The sequence below is a fragment of the Suncus etruscus genome, chromosome 14 (genome assembly GCF_024139225.1).
Source record: "Suncus etruscus isolate mSunEtr1 chromosome 14, mSunEtr1.pri.cur, whole genome shotgun sequence".
Taxonomy (NCBI): domain Eukaryota; kingdom Metazoa; phylum Chordata; class Mammalia; order Eulipotyphla; family Soricidae; genus Suncus; species Suncus etruscus.
The window spans coordinates 6,473,773-6,492,080 of record NC_064861.1 but is presented as its reverse complement, the minus strand read 5'-3'; the positions used below and the strand labels follow the sequence as shown (position 1 = coordinate 6,492,080).

The following is an 18,308-nucleotide window of genomic DNA, read 5'->3' as shown; positions in this document are numbered from 1 at the left end:
ACTTCGTGAAGCAGCGGACAGAGAGGGGTTTATCTAGATTATTGTACACATTAGACAACTATGGATAGTTGAAGAAAAATGATTTATAAAGATTTCCCTAGCTTACTTGCATCGACTACAAGCAGAAAGCCAGGTTTCTACCCTCAGTACCACATGATTTTCTGAGAATGTTTGGGAGTATCCCAATCTCAGAGCTGGGAGAAGTGTCTGAGAACCATTAGGCATTCCCCCAAATGAAGCAAACAAGATAATTCCCTTAGTGAGTCAGATGAAAACGAGCAGTTAAGGTAGAGAATGGACCACTATGACAATGATAGTTGGAACTGTACAAGAACTGGGAGAGAGAGAGAGAGAGAGAGAGAGAGAGAGAGAGAGAGAGAGAGAGAGAGAGAGAGAGAGAGAGAGAGAGGGTTGGGGGAGGGAGAGGGAGATGGAGATGGAGGGAGAGACGGAGGGAGAGACGGAGGGAGGGAGAAGGAGGAAGAGGGAGGGAGAGGGAGGGAGAGGGAGGGAGAGGGAGGGAGAGAGAGGGAGAGGGAGGGAGAGGAGAGGAGAGAGATGAGGTAGAAGGGATAGTGATGGCAGAAAATGTTCATGAATGAAGGGTGGTGTGACTTGTAAGACTGAAACTCAGTCATAAATTACTTTGTACATGTAAGTATTTTGTACTTTAAACATGGTGTTTAAATAAAAGGAAAAAAGTTAAAGAAAATAAAAATAAAATAAGATTGTAACTCTAAAAATTTACAGGGCTAGACTAATAGTACAACAGGTAAGGCATTGCCTTGCATGCAACCTACCAGGTCTCATTCCCTGGCATAGGGTCACCTGAGCCTTGCCAGGAGTGATCCCTGAGGGCAGAGATAGGAGGAAGTCCAGGGAACACCTCTGTCCAAAACAAGACAAATATATACATTAATTATGTGATGGTAAGTTATGACTGTTCTGTGAGTAAATTTGGTCCTTATGAAATGAAAAACATGGCTTACTCAGAAATGCTCTGTTAGGATTTTTAGGTGATCATTACTACTTCTTTATGTGAAAGCCAAAGAAAGTCTTAAGACCATGTGTGTCTACACAGGAAAATTCTTTAAAATTTTTGAAGTATGATTGACATACATTGTTTCAACTTGGAGTGCAGAGCATAACAACTTCACATTTGTACATTATAAAAGTAATATAAGAAATGTACATGAATGACAATAATTTTAACCATAAATATTTTCTTATCAAAAAGACATGATGAAATATGACTTCTCTATCTCATTTATTGGTAAAGTCATGGAAAAATCTACGAATATTGTATCATTCAGATATAGGGGCTCAAAGATGAATAAAATTGGCCCAGTCCTTCAGCTAATGAATGGTAACTGGATTGTCAAGGAATATTTACTATATTACATACACATTCTCCAATGATGTTGGAGATGAAACTTAAATTATTGATCACTCAAGTAATAGGGTACAGGCACCATATTACCCAGTCTTGATTCTCGAATAGTGTTTGAGATGGTCACTGCTGGCCCAAGACTTCCTTCCCTTAGCACTCTCTGTATGTGGAGATGCGGGGGGACTCAGGGTACTCAGGGTACTCAGGAGGGAGTGGATGGATTTGGGGGGAACCTCCAAAACTTGGCTTATGTCTGATGACTCCCTTCCAAAATTTCTCTGGTACAAATCAGCTCTGATTGGAGGTGTTGCCATTCATCTAAACATGAATGTTTCAGATGTTTTCACCATGATTAGATTTACTTGCTATTTTAAATACATCAAGTTCTTGCTGCAGCTGTCTCCCAGCTTTACTTCAGAAAATGTGTATATCAGCCGAGGGCAGGTGGGACATGTGAAGACTTTGATGAGACTCTGTTAGGCTTGAGGTTCTGGATTTAAGTGACTTCAAGCATGTGTGATTTGACTGAAGCTATTGCTGTTACAAAAGCCCTGTTAATCTTGCCATATTGTATTTCATCATGGGCTGCAGAAGTGAAATGAAGAGGATTGTTATACAGTGAATACTTGATCATCACAAAGAGGTCCCTGTCTGTAGATGAAGATGGTGGTGTTGGATCCCGTGCTAGTAGAGTGCTTACAGTTTCCAAACCATCCATTTGCCATTTCAGGAGAAATAACTCTATTTTTGTGGGATATTTATAGGGTGTCAGCTCTGTGTGTTTTTTGGGAAAAAAAGAATTGTTCTCTGTTTAGGGAAAACAGGATGTGTGCTCTGTGTGTTTAGCTACACCTGTCAACCTTCAAATCTAAGCTTAATGACAGAAAGGTAGAGTCTTTAAATAGAAATAACATTCTATAGATGATTATTAGATTAGACTCCATGGAGTCTATGCTCCATAGTTCTATGACCCCATAGAACACAACGCAGTTCTGTCCTCAGAAGAAATAAACAACTAAAGACTTGTTTTTGTTTGATATTATTTTCTTGCTTTTTTAAAATTTTCTTTTATTTAAACACTGTGATTACAAAGTTGTTAATGGTTGAGTTTCAGTCATACAATGTTCACCACCCTTCACCCATAAATGTTCCCAGTTTCCCTTCCACCCTCTCTCCTGTCTGCCTTTGGGTCAGGCATTTTACTTGTCTTTAAATCTCTCTTTAATTATTTTCCTTTTAGATACTGTGGTTTGCACTATTATTAATGAAGGGGCACCATTCATATCTTCATCCAACACCCAGTTATTGTCCCGAATGATCAGTTCCAACTATCATTGTGCTAGTGGTCCCTTCTCTACCTAACTGCACTGCTCCACTATTTGTGGCAAACTTTCTACCATGGGATGGTTTTTGGATGTTATCACCACACTATCTTTATTTTTCTTATAATCATAAATAAGTGAGATTGTTCCACATCTATCCTTCTCCCTTCTGGCTCCTTGGTTGGTGTCTTTGTCCTCCCCTCACCCCCAGAAACATTAGCTGGTATTTGTCTTTCTCCTTCTGACTCACTTCACTTGGCCTGATGCCCTCTAGGATCATCCACTTCGTAGAAGTCAAAATTTCACCTCTACCTCTGGCTGAATTGCATTTTAGTGTATATATATCTGTGCCATATATTTTCCCCCCATTTATCTATTAGTGGGAACCTGGTGGTTTTCATAATCTACTGCAGTATAGAATTTTACTGCCTCAATGACTACTGTAGACCCAGGACTGCCTGTGGACTCCTTGTCTCTGTGAAGCTACTGAACTTCCAGGCTCTTGCTCACGTGGGAGACAGTATGTGCAGCCAGATCAGACAGCTGCACTTTATGGCTGAGTGTCCTCACCCAGAGAGATGAAGACTCCAGAGGAATTTGTATACCTGCTTTGGGCCCTGAGCACTTCCTCTTTTTAATCCCTGAGGAATTATCAGCTGCAGCTTTGGGCTCCAAAGGTTAGATGAGCCTCCTTTACCACATTGCTTTCCATTCGTCATCACTTGCCTAGTTGTTGCCATGCTTCTGAAAAGTCAGAGAATCGTGACATCTGATTGTCCTTCCTGCCATGACTTTTGCTGTACCATTTCTCTCTCTCCTCTCTCTTTTCCTCTCTCCTCCCTCTCTCCCCCTCCTCTGTCACCCTTAGGCTTTTTGAAAGCATGGATTATATATTAGATACAGAAAAACATGACAGTGGTTGCTATCATTATATTTACTTAATGGTTATATATTTATCTGGTATGAATTCAGTTGCTATGCTGTATTTAATTTAGCTACTACTTTGGTGGGGAATAACAAATATGGTCATTAGAAATGTATAATTTTTTCACATATCAGCATTCTTTAAAAGGTGTTTTAGTATTATCATTTAATTTTACAGATAAAATAAAATCTGTAAAATTTTACAACAAGATATAGGTGGTTTCTGATTCTTGAACTATTGATCTTGCTACCCCATTACTTCTGGGATGATCCAAGTCAATAATTCATAGATGAAAACTGAATTAACTCATTAAATGTGAGTAGAAATATTGGACAGAGTTTCACAGATTTTGAAGGGAATCAATAGAAAGATACAAATAGCTCTCATAGCTTTTATCTCCACTTTGTAATTTTTCTTACAAACTCTATAATGTATTATTAATTTATTATCTATTTCATTCAGGCAGAACTTTATAATTATGTGTGAAACTGGCCTTGATGATAGAGAAGTTTAAATAGGAAAATAATGTTTCCAAGTTTGAGGCTTTGCACCTTCCATTGTAAAGACTGATGCATTACATCTTAAAAGAAAAGGAGAATTCAATTCGTATTATTTTTAATACTCTGGGGGCTTGAGCAGTGACGCAGAACAGTAAGGCATCTGTCTTGCTGGTGCTAGCCTAGTATGGACTGCAGTTCAATTCCCTGGCATTCCATATGGTCCCCCAAGCCAGGAGCGATTTCTGAGCGCATAGCCAGGAGTAACCCCTGAGCATCACTGGGTGTGCACCCCCCCCAAATAAAGCTAACACTCTGAATAAGAGTTACTTTCCACATCCTTGGCAGCACTGATTGTTCTTGGTCTTTATAATTGTGCCAGTCTCTGTGCTGTGAGATGGTACCTCATTGTTGTTTTAATTTGCATCTCCCTGATGTTTAGTTATGTGGAGCATTTTTTCATGTGTCTTTTGGCCATTTGTATTTGTTCTTTGAGGAAGTGTTTGTTCATTTCTTCTCCCCATTTTTTGATGGGGTTAGATTTTTTTTTCTTCTTAAGTTCTGAAAGTACCTTGTATATTTTTATATTAGCCCCTTATCTGATGGATATTAGGTGAATAGTTTCTCCCACTCTGTGGATGGCTTTTGTATCCTACACACTATTTCCTTTGAGGTGCAGAAGCTTTTCAGCTTAATACATTCCCATCTGTTTATCTCTGCTTTCACTTTTTTGGGGAGTGCTGTTTCCTCCTTGAAGTTGCCTTTAGTCTCAATATCATGGAGTGTTTTACCTACATGGTGTTCTATATACCTTATGGTTTCAGGCCTGATATCAAGGTCTTTAATCCATTTGTATTTGACCTTTGTGCATGGTGATAGATGGGGGTCTGAATTTGCTTTTTTGCAAGTGGCTAATCAGTTGTGCCAACACTACTTGTTGAAGAGGCTTTCCTTGCTCCATTATGGATTTCTTGCCCCTTTATCAAAGATTAGTTGATTGTATGTCTGGGGAACATTCTCTTATTCACTGCTGGTGAGAATGCCATCTAGTCCAGCCTTTATGAAAAACAATATGGAGAGTCCTCAAAAAACTCTAAATTGAGTTTCCATACGATCCAGCTATACCACTCCTAGGGACATACCTTAGCAACACAAAAATACAATTCAAAAACCCTTCCTCACACCTATATTCATTGCCACGCTATTTACAATAGCCAGACTCTGGAAACAACCAAGATGCCCTTCAACAGATGAATGGCTAAAGAAAGTGTGGTATATATACACAATGGATTGTTATGCAGCCATCAGGAGAGATGAAGTCATGAAATTTTCCTACACATGATGTACCTGGAATCTATTGTGCTGAGTGAAATACGTCAGAGGGAGAAAGATAGACACAGAATAGTCTCACTCATGTATGAATTTTAAGAAAAATTAAGGACATTATTGTAATAATGCCCATAGACAATAGAGATGAGAGCCAGAAGGACCAGCTCACAATAAGAAGTTCAGCATAAAGAGTTGTCTGTGCAGTTAGGGAAATAACTACATTTACAACTATCATGACTACTTTAATGGGAGAAATTAAATGCCTGTCTTGAATACAGGCAAGGGTTGGGAAGGAGGGTGGGGGACATTGGTGGTGGGAATGTTGCACTGCTGAAAGGGTGTGTTCTGTTTATGACTGAAATTCAACTACAATCATGTTTGTAAACATGGTGCTTAAATAAATATTTTATATAACAAATAAAAGGTTATACTCTGATACTATTTAAAGGCCCAATGATGACATGACTATTATGTTTGTGACAGGAATATTTTGTTTACCCCAAACAATACATATGACTAACACTTCTGATTTTTTTATTCTAAGATTCAACTCCTTGGAGCTATCTTTGACTTTCAACATCTCCTAGATTCTAGTAAGCTCCTAAGTTTGAGTCTTTTCTTTTAATCAAAATACTTTTATTTTCTGACTTTTCTCCTCATGTTCTTTATCAGTTTAATGCCTCATAGTTGACTCATAATTACTTTGCTATTTCCTACTAGGTTACTCTACCACCAATACTACTTTGTCAGTATACAATGTCAGTATCTACATTTCAATTTACAATGCTTTTTATTTTTTACTTTCTGGAGAATTTCACAAATTTTCCTGCCATTTTTGCTCTCCTCTCACCTAGCCACCCCCTTCATCCAACTTTGTTTCAAGAAAACCTTCATATTCATTTAAGATAGTGTAAGTTAGCTACTACATCCGAGGCTTTTTTTTTTTCATGACTTACTCTGCATCCTGCTTTACCCTCCAGTTACTTACAAGTTCTTGCAAGTAAAACAAAGTTTTTATCTCTTTGAAACCCTTGCCTCAACTCTATTCTCTCTGTGCATCTGTGATATAACAATGGTATACACAGTGAACTACTGTTTATACACAGCCACTGCTGTTCTTTTTTGTTTGTTTTAAATCGTGTATCTCTAATAAGATCATAGGATCACTTCAGTAATGAATCATATATATACAGTATTGATAACGTAAGATGTCTTTTATTTAAAATAGCATCAAATTTAGTGAGTGTTCTTGATGTATATGCGCATTTTTATTCTTAGCCTAAAGTTTTCAGAGGACACTCAACTATGTTTTCTAGGGCATTTATTTTTATTTATAGATATCATTTTGCTTAATGAGCCTTGACAATACACTCAAAACCTACCAGTAGAAGCTGCGATTTTATTAATAAAAATGATATCATATTTGCATGCTAAATATGGAGAATGATGAATGATGAGTGCCCTGATGACTTATGCATATTCATAAGTATTTGTGTAGATGGTATATACAAAATATCAAAATAGATTAAGAACTTAATTTTCCTTTTTGTTCACATTCTAATATAGAGAATTTCTGAGAATGAAAACTTATCCTGTGGAGCATTTGCACAGGCTTTGTGGAAGAAATTTAATTTACTTATTATCTTATTCATTACATCTTGTGTTGTCTTTTAAAAGATGCCTAATGAGCCTACTTACTGGTACACTAAAATTATGAGCTACTTTATAAAGGAACAGATTTCTTGGTTACCAATTCCATTTCTGGTCATCATGGGTCCTTTTATATTTACCATCATTAGTATTTCTTTTGAAGTTTTTCTTCTCATTACCTGATATCATAATAAAATGCCATAATTTAAATCTGTTCTGTTTTATGAAAAGCTTATGAGAGCAAATTTCAAAAATAAAAGAACTGAAATTTGACTTTAAAATTCATAACTTCTCCCTCATAAATTCATTGTAATGTTTGAGCTTTTACCTCGGTTACCTCATTGCACAGCTAGGCCACTTTCTTATGGGCCTTTCAGGAGTCTCTCAAATTGATTGGCTTCTCCACTTAGGCCTAATACTTGGCATTCATTGGTCTTTAGCATGCTTTAGAACCTAGGCGTGAATTTAGGATCACATCTTGGACAAAACAAAAAGATATCAGATAGTAAATCAATAAAATGTTGATTTTTTTTAAATTTAAGGTCCATCCAAAGAACACTTGACAACTACTAGTAATGAAATCTTTTCTAATTTCTCCTGTCTTTGTATTATTTTCTATACAATACAGAAAAGAAACTAACCTGCCAATATTGAAAATACTGTCTTAGATGGGCCCTTTTGCAGCTTCACTGAGAATGTTCACTGGTGCATGATAGCAATACAGCAGCATGTGACAGATTTATTATGAAATCATATGGGAAAACATTTTGTTCCTAGAAATCTACTCATAGTGTGTTTTTTTTTTTATTCCTGGGAATTGCCTGTCAGGATGAATCTGTGATTTAGCTTTAAGGAGACAATTGTGTGTGTCTTTTAGGAGGCAATAATGAAACTGACATGGTTAGGAAATTTTAAATGACCTTCTTTTAGTTGTCAACTGGGACCCAACTTTCTGGTGAAGATCATTTCTGGTTTTATTCCTGAGTGAATGACCATTATCCGAATATGTACTGCATTTTGTTCTTGGTTTTACTAGACAATCTGACTATAGCATTGAGAAAATTTTCCTTAAATTAAGCCACATATAGCAAATTTAGGAAAGCAACTCTAAGGGTTTAATTTTAGTTAATGATTAAATTCTTTTTTTTTTTTCATTTTTTTCATTAAATAATTTTTATTTTGACCAAAGTGGATTACAAATCTTTTACATTAATATTTTAGGTACATAGTGACATTGAATCAGGTGCATTCTCACCACCAGTGTTGTCCTCCCTCCACCCCTGTTCCCAGGCTGCATCCCATATCTCCTCCTTTGAACCCCAGGCTGCTAGTATAAGTGGTCCTCTTTGTGTCTAGCTTGTTGTAGATTGGGTTTCGATTCTGTAGTCATTGGTTTTGGATTTGGTGTTTAAGTCTGATCTTTTTTTATTTCTACCCAATGTTCATATACCTGTTTGGTCTTAGTACCCTCCATTATTTCCCCCTCAATTTGTAAGGCTGAACAAGATGGTTCAAGTTATGTGGTTCTGTTTAAAGGAAAGAGTAAAGAAAGAGAAAAAAAGGGGGAGTAAAAATAAAATGAGAAAGAAGTGGGAGGAGTCCTTCTAGAGGCTATAAAAGTCAATTTAAGAGAAGAAAGGGGAAAAAAAAACATAAAAATCATACAAAAAATTCAAACAAAGAACCCAAAAAGCACCACAGCAATAAGGACAACAACCAAACAATAACCATGGTCCTGAAATAAAAACAAAACAAAGCACACAAAAAAGAAAAAAAAAAAACAGTAGCAACAACAATAACAAAAAAATGAATGTGTGTGTGTGGGTTTTTTTTTCCTTGCATAGGCACAGTAAATATTGGTGGGATTAGAAAGAGAATTCCTTTGGCCTAAGAGATAAAGGGTTTTCCCACCCTTGAAGCACACTGTCATAGGCTCCATACATGCTCTTTTTCTCTTCCCTAGCTCCTTTTGTGCTGTCTGGAAACTTTCTGCTCAGTCGTGAATGATAAAATCAGGCCTCTGTAACTAGAGATCTGGTATTTGCACAGGTCATAGGATGGAGACTTTATGTTTCTAGAAGTTCTGTTCCAACACTGTAATTTTAATCAGTCTTGGTTTTTGCACCGATTCTAGTACAAAGCCTAGGATAGAGTCTTTCATTATGTTTTCAGAAGTTCTGCTCAGTTGTCTCATCCAGATTAGAGATCTTTCTTATTGTACAAGTCGTAGTCCAAAGCCTAGACAAGGGTCTTTTTTATTGTTCCCAGGATAAGTTCTACCCAGTCATGGTTGTCACAGTCAGTCTTCTGTAGCTAACAATGTTGGCTTTTGCACAGATCAAAGGATGATGTGTCTTCTGATTTCATCTTATTGTTAAGTAGTGAGGTAAGACAACCTGTTAGGTAAGCTCTTAGACCTAGTTGTTGACATTTTCTCATTGTCAGGATATCATAATGATTAAATTCTTTATAAAACTGCCACTAATGATGTTGCAAGAAGACAGAATTTGTCTAACAGTTTATGTCTCTGTTAGGAAAAATAGTTTAAAATAGGTCAAATCTGTGGTAATGGGAAAAGGATCAGCATTTTTATGTTATATTTTTTGACATTAAATACAAGTAAGATGAGGTCAAGGATGATAAAAGATTAAGGATTAAGCAAAAGATACCAAACCTGGAGAGTTGGAGGTTGAAAAATAATGGGGCTAGACAGAAGATGAATCTTGACTTTTAGGATAATGAATACTTGCACATTTATTTGGAAGTTTATTGATCAGATGAATTACATGATGGACTTTACCATCCCCTGTGTACTGTACCCCTGTGTTGGGTGCATACAGACTTGATAGAAACCAGTAAGAACTCAGAACTGAAGAACAAGGGAGTGTGTTCTCCACAGCTAATATTCACATCATTCTATAGGTGAAGAAGGAGTTTCTACTTCTGTCTAATATCACCTCCTGATCAAGTCCCAACATTTATACCAGTGACGTCTTTCAAAGTTTTGGTTCTGCCATATTTTTAACCAGACAAAATAAAAAAAAACTGTTATGATTTCAGCTTTCGAAAGATTCATTTAACCAACCTTTAATTAGGTACCGAACAAAGTCATGAATAAGAGAGACACCATTCTTTATTTCAAATGATCAGTATTGTTCATAGTTGCCTCATTCTATGTAGCAGAGTAGTTTAAACTGGATTCCAGGGGTCAGAAAGATAGTACAGTAGGGAGACTGTTTGCCTTGCATGTGGCTGACCCTGGTTCAGTCTCCCTTATGGCCCTCTGAACCCTGCCAGGAATGATCTCTGAGCAGTCAGAAGTAGGCCTTGAGCATCACCAAGTGTGGTACAAATAATTTTTTTTTTTTGGTTTTTGGGCCACACCCGGCGGTGTTCAGGGGTTACTCCTGGCTGTCTGCTCAGAAATAGCTCCTGGCAGGCATGGGGGACCATATGGGACACCGGGATTTGAACCAACCACCTTAGGTCCTGGATCGGCTGCTTGCAAGGCAAACACCGCTGTGCTATCTCTTCGGGCCCCAAATAATTTTTTTTTTAAAAAAGATCATTGGATTGCATGCCAGAGCTAGTAATACTGTATTGTACATTTAAGCTTTCTTAAGAAGGCATTGTTGAGTGTTCTTACCACTCCCTCACTAAAGGAAACTTGCCATACATGGCATAAAATATATTGATGGAATATATGCATAAGTATGTGCTGATCACATCCCTCCTGGATTAACTCTGAGTATTTCCAGTGTCTGGAGTGAGAACAATAACTTTTTTACTTTGTAAATGAAAGCTTTATTAGCTTTAGCCTGTAATTCCCCCTTTTTTTCCCCTCATGGTAAGGGAGATGCTAAAAATGAACCTATTTAACTAAAACAGTGAACAGAGGCTTTTAGAGAAACTCATGAACCTGTTCTTCCAAAGTTTATTTTAAACCCTTATTTTCCTTAATGGTGCCTCTGTGTGTTTGTCTCAGAAAAACAGTGTCTCAGCTAAAACAGTCTTTAGTTTTAGCTTCACAGGTTTGTATTTGGACCGTCTAGGTAGGAATCTCCCACCACCACTGCTTAGCTGTGTGACACTTTTCTCTCTCATCATTTCCAACTTTGTCTTGTGACCACACAGATAGCATAAAAGAGTGAGATGGAGCTGGTGTGAGTTTGCATAGAGCAGGTGGAGGACTCATGCGCACAATGTTTATTCTTTTTTTTTTTTCCCAAGTCTTTTGTATCCCACAACCCGTTGGCAGTTTGGAGGAACAGGCTCTGTGCAGCCCATGGATTTCTCTTTTCTCTCTTCTGCACTAACTGTGGGTATTCTTGTATCTTCCAGTTGGCTGTGAATTCACATTTTCCTCTCTGAACTTTTCCTCTTCCTCTTCTGTTGGGCCGCACTGACCTGTTGGTTTCATCAGTTTTTCATCATCTAATTTTCAGTGTGAAATCAGTTAATCTACTATGCTTTTCCTATCAGAGACTAATTTTGGCAATAGATATGTGAAATCATTAATGGTATAAAGCTATCTGGGTTATTTACATGTGTGTAATGGAGTATATGACTCTATAAAAATTTCAACCATCACATTTTTTTGCAAAAGCTTGTGACATCACAAGCCATTAATGAGAACAAACCCCAACTCCTACTTTCTTTATTATCCTTCCTCCTCTATTTCCCATACAGGCGATGTTTTAATCTCTTATACAAACTGAAAATAAATTTGTTGAGGACCTGGTAAATTCTATCTAATGACTGATTTGTAATCTTTTCCTGTAAATTAGAAATACATCCTGAACTGGAAAAGATCCCTTTACTACTCTATGTTGCCTTAGAATCCTGGAGTCTAGAGCTCATTAAAAATTATCAGCAACCGTAGAACTAAACTTATTTTCGTGTTCATCTATCATGTTGGGTATGTAATAACTACTCCTTGCAAAGCACACATCTCTCCTTTGTTCCACTCCCTACTCTCTGACATCTCAAGCCCCCTCCCATGAAAGCAAAACTGATTTTTTAAAAAGCTGTCTTGATAAATCCCCTGTAGGATCATGGGGTAGAACATTCTAGTATAATGAAACATTCTAGTATAATGAAACACTTTATGTGTGGAGAAGAATGATAGAAATAACAACTGTGCCCCATCAGACCTCATTAAAGTCAATGAACTGCAACACCAAACTGTTTGTAGTCTGGAGTAGTTTCTGTGGAATATTCTACTGTGTTGGCTAAATATTGAAAACAGCAATAAAGACAGTTCTTCCTTTGCTGAAATTCCATCTCTGTAAACCAAGAAGCTATATTAAGCACAGAAAGTATTTTTTATATAGTGTGGAAAGATTTTACTATTCAAATGCAACAGATTTCCACTATGCTTTTGTGAGTCTCCATATTGTCTTGTGTGTTCATTTTATTTTGCTTTAGTTACAGAATTTAGTTGTTAGTGAATTCTTGGCTAAGCTTAATTCTACTTGACACCTAGTTTCCCATTAGAACTGAACTTACAGTGTGATGGCTACAAAAAATTGTTGAAGGCAATTTTGGGTTCATTGGCCTCTTAAAAAAACAGATATTTAGACAATTAAAACAAATCATTCTAATGTTTGAGTCACATTGAAAGTCACAATTCTAAGACAAATCACTTGTATCTATTTAAAACATTAAAATAGATAAAAATGTCCACTTTATTTCAACTTAGAAAATAAGAGAAAGGAGGTAATGAGAGTGCTGTTATCAATATGCTTATGAAAAATATAAATGTAATTTCTACAAGACTATGTCTCACTGCTTCTGAACTCTTCTTGTAAGATGTATGGTTTCAAAGAATGAACTTATTTTCTTATAAACCAGTTTCTTTGAGACCATGTTGGCTACAGCCTCGAGCGGATGTCAACTTCCACAGAAACCAGCTTTAACATACTTAGCCATAGTGTGCTTGGATGTATCTCGGGTTTTTATTTGTTAGTTTGGTGCCACACCTGACATTGATCAGGGTTACTCCTAGCTCTATACTCAGGGATTACTCTTGGGTAGTTTGGGACACCACCTCAGGTTCCTGGATTTGAACCCAGGTCAGATGAATGCAAGGCAAACACCCTACCTGTGTATTATAGGTTTGGCCCCTTTGTGTTTGTTGTTAATACACTAACAAATGAGTCATTTAAACCTCATATATGTGTGTGTGTAACAAGAGGGATGTTATTTGATCTTCATTCACTGCCCAGTTGATTCAAAATTTTGTAAATTTTATTTGAAATGGGTCCAAATTTTCCATCATAAAAGCTAGAAAATAGGCACATTTATGAAAGGATGAATATACATAAAATAATTTTAAAAATTATATAAAATACTTGGTATTTTATGTGATTTTAAAGATTCTCTGGGAATTGAACAAAGTAGCCTTAATATTAATCCTAAAAAATCAGTCATTATAGATATTTTAACTATTAAAATTATATTGTCTGGTTAGAGTATGAAAACAATAATTTATAACTATAATTATAATTATTTTCATGTAACTATAACCATATATAGCTACATAACAATAATTTATATTTTGCAACTACAATAATGAACCATTTTTACTAACACTTTCTAATTTTTGTTATTTCAACAGCATGTCAGATTAAGAGCAAAATCCAGAAACATTTGTTAGTATGCTTTTTGTGCTTTTGAAAATTGGGAGGTCCCGGAGAGACAGCACAGCGGTGTTTGCCTTGCAAGCAGCCGATCCAGGACCAAAGGTGGTTGGTCCCCCGTGCCTGCCAGGAGCTATTTCTGAGCAGACAGCCAGGAGTAACTCCTGAGCACCACCGGGTGTGGCCCAAAAACCAAAAAAAAAAGAAAAAAAGAAAATTGGGAGCAATGCTTTTACAACTTTTCGGTTGAACTTATGGCCTTTAAAATGCCTATTATATACCTGAATAATACTCTGTAGTAAGGAATTTTGGAACTTTGCTGTTATAAACTTAAATCATTACCTGTTATTTATTATGATTTACTTTCTCTTATTAACTGACATCCTACAGAGATTAGAAACATGAGACAATTTGAAACAAACAAAAACACACATAATGAAAGATATTCAAAACAAATAAGCCCACATATTACATAGACCAATTTAACATAACTTGGGAATTAAATCCCTGGAATAGAAGAAAAAGTGTTTTCTCTTTAAAATTGCGACAGCCTGAAGTAACGTTGCCATGCATCAAATACACAGATCAGCATTCCTTTAAAGAGTTGCCAAGGCAGCGGCTTTGAACACCTGCCTTACAAGCATGGGGTCTTGAGTTCAAATCCCCAATGTCACATATTGTGCTGCAGTGCTGAACCCAATCTGCAAAACCAACAAGTGTGACAGAGTAAGCAAAATTTTGAGGACACCCTTGAAAACTCAATATAAGCAACATCATTATTTTGTGCTTATAACTAAAATACTAATGAACTGGTTTTACTTTATTAAGATTTGTATTTTAAAAATTATTTTAGAATTGCACAAAATAGAAACCCTAAATATTTCTTAGTATGTGCCTTATGTTTTCAAGAAATGGAAGAAATAATTTCACTTACCTAGATGAATAACACATATGCCCCATTAGCTTTATGATAGGAACATGAGTCTGGCCATTGATAGACTGAAGTAAGTAGAAAGCCAAATCTTTGTTGGTCAAATCTATCTCTGGGTTTATGAGACAAGAGTGAGTTCAATAATGAGAGACAATTTGGGGAATCAAAGGGCAAGGTTTGGATTAAGGAAGTTGGTACCTGCTACATGGAACCCTTGGTATCTTATTTACCACTCTCTTCACCTGAATTTTATAGGCACAAAGGCAAATCATTGCTTCTGTCAACTCATTGTAGTCATTGAACTGTTTTGGAAAGTGGCTGCAATTCAATATGGTGCCCTGGAGCTTTTGGGCACTGATGTGAATCAAGTATAATATGAACCTCCAGGGACAGCCTGACCTCTTCGGTCTCGTAGCACAGACATTTTGTGAGTATGGAGAAAATAAATTTTAGCAAATATTCTTTTTTCACCAAGCATTTGCTGTAAGAGTTTTTTTTTAACTTCTAATTGTGGAATAAAGGGCTTTGGTCTTATGTTGAAAATATTTCACGCATTAAGCTAACAAGCAGGTGGGAGAAAGCTCTTTGGGGAAAGCTCTGAAATGAGTCTGTGTCTGCTTGGAAGGTTAATCTAGAAGATCTGAAGGTAAACCTGGGATGTTAATTTTTCTGAAAGAAGCTAGAGAATAGGCGAGAATGTTCAGAAATGAGACCTGCTGTCTCATGTCCTCATCTAGCCATCTTCAGCTGTTGGGAGCTTCTTCCTGGATTCAGTTGTGGTGGGGTGTCTGAGGCTTGCTTCATATTTCTCCTTGAGCCTTCCCACTGTGGTATGCATCTATCTTTACCCAAATTTCTCTGTCTGAACTCTGCTCACTCTTTTTTTCCTCCATGGCATACATTTAATCAGCTCTTGCATTTTGACTTCCTTTTTTTGGTCTCCAGAATCTTGGGTATGAAGAGTCTGCTTTGATTTTGGATTATGTGCTATGCTTTGAGATAGGTCATTTTTTTTTAATGTTCTGAAAGAGTCTCTTTGTTTCTAGAGATGAAACTTCGGTAAGACTTTTCAGCTTGTTAGGATGTGGCAAATTGTTCTGCAACCTTTCTGTTTTTATTGAAGTAAATATGATAACAATCAGCGATAAGATTATTTTCATGTCCTGGCTATTGTGAATAATGCCTCAGTAAAGCTGGGAGGGTTGGTATCTCTGTGAGATCCTGATTCTCGTTTCTTTGGATGAGCCTCAAGAGTAATTGCTGGCTCATATACTTTTATTTCATTTTTCTTTTTTGAGAAACCGCAGTATTATTTTCATAGTTCATGTACCAATTTACATTCCACCTTTGCACAAAGGGACTCTTTTTTTCTGAAAGTACATTTAAAGATCACTCCTGGTAAGGCTCAGGGGACCCTCTGGAGTGCCAGGTTGGTCATGTGCAAGGCTTTACCCACTATACTATCTCCCCAGCTCCCAATTTTAAAAATCTTTCTTGAATACTTTCTGTGTGTTTAATCATAAGTGTGTATGTGATTGATTTTTTTAGAATTTAGATAAAATCCTGTGTAGAAATATTTTCTTCTCAGAGAACAGAGATCATGTTTAACTCTCAGCCATTAAATCTTAGCAGGTTGAAAAATGAATAGGGGAAGGATTTGGTAATTTAGAAGATTCATCATATAAGGGTATTCCAGAAACATGCTAGAATACCATCCATACCAAGTCCAGCAGAATATCCCTAGAATTAGGGTCAGGGGTGATAGCACAGTGGGTAGGGCATTTGCCTTGCATGCTGCTGACAGTTTGATCTTCAGTATCCCACATGGTTCCCGAGCCTGCCAACCGTGATTTTTCTTTTAGCAAATATATTTTTTTAAAAAATTGTTAAGCACCATTATTACAAACACATTTGTAGTTGGGATTTAGTTATAAGAAAAAAACACACCCCTCACCAATGAAACATTCTCACCACCAGTGTCCTCCACCTCCCTCATTCCCTACCCCTGACCTGTATTTGAGACAGGCATTCTATTTCTCTTACTCACTACCTTTGTCATGATAGTTGTCAGTGTAATTATTTCTCTAACTGAACTCACCACTCTTTGTGGTAAGCTTCATATCGTGGACCAGTCCTTCCAGCCCTCATCTCTATTGTCTCTGTGTATTATTAGAATAATGTCTTTTATCTTTCTTAAATCCCAAAGATGAGTGATTTCTGAGCACAAAGCTAGAAGTAATCCCTGAGAGCTGCTAGGTATTGCCCCAAAACAAAACCAAAAACCAAAACAAACGAAAAAGAATATCTCTAAATCAGCCTCTGATTTTCTCTAGGCACCTACCTAACCTGTACAAAGGAATTTTCATGGGTGGGCAAATCATTAGTGAGGATTAGAGTTCTGACAATTCCAGGTCAGAAGAGTTGACTTAGGTGAAGCTCTTATGGCTGTCAATGGCCTGATTCTGGCTACACTTATGTTTGTCAACGCTGGTCCATAAAGCATTGTCCAACTGTCTGCAAATTTTTCATCACTCTCTTCAGGCTGTCAGCTGTGTCCCATTTCAAAAAAGGTGGTTTTTCAAAACACCAACTGTGCTGGATGGTTGTTATGAGAGGTTTTTTTCTTTGTTGTTGTTTGTGTTTGTTTCGTTTTGGTTATTTTTATATCAGGAACAATCTGGTTTTATATAGTCTTCCTGTTCTCGGATGTCCATTCATGAATTCTCAGCTAGAAAGTTTCCACTTCCTCTGTGATTGATAGTTTCAGCTTTTTCTCTTTCCATTTATATTCTTAAAGTTGTTGTATTCTTTTTTGCAGTCATATTCTGCTAGAAGAATTCACATAAAAGATTGACTGTGAAGATCTGGGCCAAATTTGGTGAATAAACACCAGGGTCCAATTTCTATATTTGTTCTTACTGCTCAACCCTGGCATGTGACCCCATCTGGGATGGACATGATCTTTATCTTTTTTGTCTGTGGTTAACCTTGGTTTTTATCTGGAAACATCTATAATTTATCTTTTTTACCTTTTCATTTTCTAACTCAGCTGCCCACTGGAAAATTTATCTTATCCTTATCATTTAAAAATAAATATTTTTTCTTCAGTGCAGAAGCAGTATCAGATTGTTTCATCACATACACAGCACTCATGCTACTGTTGTCTTTATTCTTGTTGCAAAGTCGATCTATAAATCTTCCTGAGAGTTTTGTTGAAGGATTAATTCATCAAGTTCAGCAAAATTCTGTCTAGTCTTGTGTTTCTTCCAGTGATGCTACCATCCTCTTCTCAAATCTAGTAGTATTTCTGGAAGGGAGGTGAAATGGGAGGTGAAACTGGAGCCTGGTTGAGGGGTCTTGGGCACGTTGGTGGTAGTGAGGAAAGTATATGTACCAAGGCCATTAAGTGCCAACCCCATTATCAGCACATTAATTTAACAGTAATAAATTCTTAAGAGAAAGAAACAGAAAAAAACTAGTATTCTTTGTCAATTCAATAGAATTTAGATTTCCCTTTTCCCTTTTGAATATGAAATTTTTAGGGTGGCCAGTCCGATCAGTAAATATTAGTGTTGCTGAGTATCTGCTCAGTAAATTTAGTTTCTAGTCTTTATTTCCAAATT

General features: G+C 36.8%; 1 protein-coding gene across 1 annotated transcript in view; it reads left to right on the top strand.

Moving 5' to 3' along the window:
* COL25A1 (collagen type XXV alpha 1 chain) overlaps positions 1 to 18,308 on the top strand; it is a 554,610-nt gene that overhangs the window by 278,177 nt on the left and 258,125 nt on the right. The gene's annotated exons all lie outside the window — the stretch shown is intronic.